Source organism: Miscanthus floridulus, chromosome 2 (assembly GCF_019320115.1).
Source record: "Miscanthus floridulus cultivar M001 chromosome 2, ASM1932011v1, whole genome shotgun sequence".
Lineage (NCBI taxonomy): Eukaryota > Viridiplantae > Streptophyta > Magnoliopsida > Poales > Poaceae > Miscanthus > Miscanthus floridulus.
The window spans coordinates 157,048,397-157,053,221 of record NC_089581.1 but is presented as its reverse complement, the minus strand read 5'-3'; the positions used below and the strand labels follow the sequence as shown (position 1 = coordinate 157,053,221).

At 43.4% G+C, this 4,825-nt stretch overlaps 1 long non-coding RNA gene across 1 annotated transcript; it reads right to left on the bottom strand.

Annotated features, from left to right (window-relative positions):
* Nucleotides 1–3,590: 3,590 nt before the first annotated feature.
* LOC136540254 (uncharacterized) lies at nt 3,591–4,256 on the bottom strand. The gene is made up of 2 exons (XR_010779912.1): nt 4,106–4,256; nt 3,591–3,994 (listed from the first exon to the last, which is right to left on the bottom strand). It is a non-coding gene; the product is annotated as an uncharacterized lncRNA (long non-coding RNA).
* Nucleotides 4,257–4,825: the final 569 nt, after the last annotated feature.

Here is a 4,825-nt window from a genome sequence, read left to right as displayed (position 1 = left end):
CTAGTCCAATATAATGCCCATCCAAATATGGGTACTTTTCCCACGAGATTACCGTTTAGACTGTCTCCAACAACCGCGACCCAAAATACAAGACCCATTTGTCCTTTGGATAGCGCTACAGGTAAATGGTTTAATATCTATTTTTGTTCTTCTCCAACAACAAGACCCAGAAGACAACCCTTTCTGCAAATGGGTGTACGGAAGAGAGGATACTAAGATTTGAGTTATACCTCTTCTGACACCTAAAATGGGTCTTTCATATATGTACTATGTTGGAGACTATAGGTATTGTGTTGGAGACCTATTTTGGGTTTAGGTTCTGCAACGAGTCTCCTGTTGAAGACAGCCTTGTAGTATAGTATATTGATTGATGTTTGGATGTTTATAGTTTCTGTGAGAGTTTCTAGAATTCATCTGTTTTTTTAAGATTCTCTTGCGAGTATTAACATGTCAATTCCGTTGGGGCTTCTGGTCGTACTAGTATAAGATTTGCATACGATAGGCACGTGCTACCATTTAAATATAGCTAGTACAAATTGATTAAAAAAGTCAGGTCCATGTGTACTATATATGAACATACTTGAAAATTCAATCTTTTTTATTGAAAAAAGATGCAAGGTGCAGCTCGAACTACGATACGTCAAGCCGTCCCCTATGTACAGTTGACACATAGTACCATAGTAAATAATGCCCTTTCTACCCTTAAAACCTGCATACCAGGAAATTTAATATTCTGAGCCACTGCATGCTATTTTATAGACAAGAAGAGAAGATCCATAGTTATTGTTGAGATCCAAAATATGATCGAAGAGTCAGGATGGATTGAAAAACACGTGCAAACAAAAAAAGGTCAAATTCAATATAAATTGTGCAAAATTTACAAAGATCTTGAAAAAACCGGCCCAGACCACTTTGGATAAACCGGCCCAAACCAGTTTCAGTATAAGGCTCCGTCAGGCCCAGTAAAAACCGGCCTAGAAGGTTTTTGAACCAGCCCAAGCCGGTTGTGGCAGTCCAAACCCTAAATCGTGTTTTTCTTTTGGGAACTCATCTGATCTCATGGAAACTCATCTGCATGCCAAGAAGGTCCAGGAGATGAAGATCTACACAAGGAGAAGGTCCTAAAGGTAAAGACTTGCGCATTGAGCGAAGTTAACAATCCATGTCATAGAAGCAGCCGGGAAGCCAAAGCCCAAATATGAAGATATCAGGGAGATCGACATCAAGGCACTTGGAGTGGTAGCTTCCTAAGTTAGCACTATAGGCTAGAGTCATATGTGTGCTCTTTTCTCCATGCCCCTTCTTCCCGTAGGGTTTTGGGATGGACTTTTTAGTGAGGTGCACACGGGTAGGTTGCAAAGGGTGATCCTTACGACCAGGGGTTGAGTTCTGTTTGCGCCTCTTTTAGTATGAGCATCTATTAGATCATGGTGTATCGGTCATAACCTAATAGATGAGGGGCTATTATTGGGGGAACTCATGAGGTATGTGGGCTAAATCCACCCTACAAGAGGCCCAACTAGCAGCTAGAGTAGTGTCATGTGAAATCCAACCCCACCAAGGAGACATTTATAAATAGTCATTGCATGTATAAGTGCCCAAGGGCATGAGGGCAAGGGATCTCACCACCCACTCATTTCTACTTATTCAAAACCCTATGTGTTCTTCTATCGACCGTCGAGCTCTCTCCTATTCGAAACTATTAATTCCAACACATTACTTAACATTCATAGTATCGATCGACATATTATTGTGATCCGCACTCAATATTCAACAATTCAATAATTATTTAATGGTTTATTACATCATTTATTAAGTGAATAATCTAAAGGAGAGAGACATAAATTAGAGTTCTCTAGAATAGAGAATGAATATCTACCTCGGTCAGGATTAGCGGTGCTAAAAATACATTGCGGCTAAACCAAATAGTGGTGTTTAGCGGAGCTAAAATGTCATTAGCAGCTAGCAATAGTGGAACAATTGACAATAGCAGAATAATTGACAATAGCGTAGCGGTAGACCCTCTGAAAAGCTATAGCGAAGCTATAATAGACCTATATCGTGCTATTTAAAACCATGGTTATGAGGAGAATTGTTACACCTCCCGTGTGCGCACGTGTCTCCGTTCTGATGTGTTGACGCCTCTGGATGAGTTGCAGCAGCTTCCTTAGGCCAAGAAGAAGATGGGCAAAACGAAACTCCCGCATGAGATCATCCGATGCCTAGGCAAGGAAAGCAAGTGGGATGATGTGTAGTGGGACAAGATAGTCGCTGAGGTCCGCAACAAGAGATCTTTGATCAATTGTATGGCAGTTTGCAATTTCTTCCTAGGTGGCCTATTCAAGGGCGAGGAGGGCAAACTGGGATGGTGTGCGTCACGCTCGCCTTGCTCATCTCGGAGCTTATCAGCAAACCATAGGAGCATCAGGTGTAGGCGTTCAAAAATCGCTCCATCCGCTCCAGTGTGCTTGTGGCAAAACCCACATGGAAAAGGTAGAGCTCCTTCGCAAGGTGGAATGTGACAACAACTTCAGCCTGAGGAAAGTGTTCAAAGCTATGCTCAACGCTGCAAAGGGAACGAGACCACCAACCAAGGCAGAGGATTTAGTGAAGACCATCTTCTTCGTGTTAAGCTATAAGGATTTTGATAGGGTATTAGTGTCATCAGGCCCGATCAGACGTGACAAGGACTTCTCGTAATTGTGTGGTTTTAAAGAGAAATATCCGCATCGAACCCGGCATTACCGCGCATGTGGAGGGATGAGTACGACATCTTGAGTGGCAAGTTCGTCAAGGCGGGCTATGGAGAATGGATGCCTCAGGTTGTGTTCTAGGACCTATGTGGGCAGCGCTCCGCAACCTTGACATCGACCAAGGATGGCGTCATGTGCTTGAGCGGCCGACAACTTACTCAGGTTGTTCTTGGAGAAGAGTGGCATGGTGCATCCTGAGGACGAGATGTATGCTGCGATCGCCGACGAGGAGTACAAGAAGCTCCAAGTGTTTGATTGATTAGCTAGGGATAAGATGAACGGTCAGTCGAGAAGCTAAGCTAAGCTAGCTAGGTGTACCCGAAGTTGCTTGGAGTATGTAGTTGATAACTTGGGATGAGATCGATCGACCAAGTAAACACAATGCTTATTAGTAGTAGTGTAGGTGGTTTAACTGATGGTGATACAATATATTCGGTGGTCTCTAGTGTCGTCCATGACTTTGACTTCATCCCCTGTACTTCATTCGAGTCAAATTACTACAACTGCGCTACCTTTAGTTCGTTTACCACACCGAATTCTGATGCACCGGCACATACAGTCATCATGTTACTATATCTGAAACTGGAAATCCAACTAGCTTTCATACGAGGTCAATTTGCAGTGGTCCTTTAATTTTCCATGATGCTTGTCATCTTCAAAGAAATATTAAGGGTCTGTTTGGAACGGTGGAATAAAAAACACAAGAATCGAGAAAACACATAAAAATGAGAGGAATGCAGTAGTAAAATAGAGGACCCGAATAAAAAACACAGGAGATTTTATGTAAAGAGGTGTGCGGAATGCAGGGTACCATAACACAAGGATGAGATAACCACATGCATGATAAAACTTATTAGAGCATCTCGAAGAGATGAGCTAAAAGCATGCCAAATCCTTTGATTTAGCTATTATGTTAAATATAAAACCACCTAAAAAAAGAAGAGTGTAACAATAGTCTAGGTAAATTTTCATTATCCATATTTAAACCTCCCACGTCATCAGGCTTTCAAAGATTAGATCGCCCGATATTCGTCCGCCGCCAAACGGGCTCGCAACGTCGCGTGGCGGGGCATCCAATATGTGGCATCTCCGGCGAGCTGACAGCCAACGCGGGCTTGTGCGCGAGGCCAACCAGCAGCCGCGGCCATTGGCCAATGATCAATGGCCCCTGGCTGCTTGGTACAGTAGCGGCTGGCCCCTGGTTGCTTGGTACAGTAGCTGCTTGAAGATGCTGTGACATCCTGAAGATCCATATGGAGGTCAAAGTTGTTAGAACTTAATCATGATCAGCACATTAGGGTCACTAGTCTAATGACATGAACACACTAATTCCATGATTAATTAGCACTAACCTTGATTAGCAGAAGACCATTGTTAGATCTTAGGTACCTCCTGGATCGGCCTCCTGGTTCTCGGTGGAGCGGTAGAGGACGTCGGTCTTCAACCGACTCCCGTGCCTCCCTGATCGGTGGGTTAGGAGGTCTGGGTGTTCTCATCGTTAGAGTGAGAGAGCCGCTAGATGCCACACACGGTCCTATCTTATAGCACGACATCGGTTGGGACCTCCGATCATGATGCGTCAGTTAGGAGTGGTGGGCCCATAGCCATGAGGACTCGGTCAGCAAGCCTAAGCCCAGATCCACCCCGTTCGTTTGGGCTTGTTTGACTTATAAGCCGTACTTTTTTAGCCAACGAACAGTATTTTTCTCTCACACCAAATCAGCCAACAGTACTTTCAGCCATGGCTTATGAGCCAAACAAGCCCAAGCGAATAGGGCGATCATCTCCAACATTCTTCCCCTTTTGATCGAATGGCGTAATACATAAGTCCACTCTTAACTTAACATCATCAGTCCACTCTCAGTAGAGAAGCGTATATAGGTAATATGTTACAACAATCTATAAACGTCATTGTAACCTTAATACCTACAATATATGCCAATCCACTTCGATAGGATAATCACTTATGCATAATGGGAGATGGCCCTTTACTTATGGTCCTATTGTGCAGTTTGTTTATATAAATGTGCACACATAAAGGAGAAAACAAACATATTTCCAGAATCAAAATT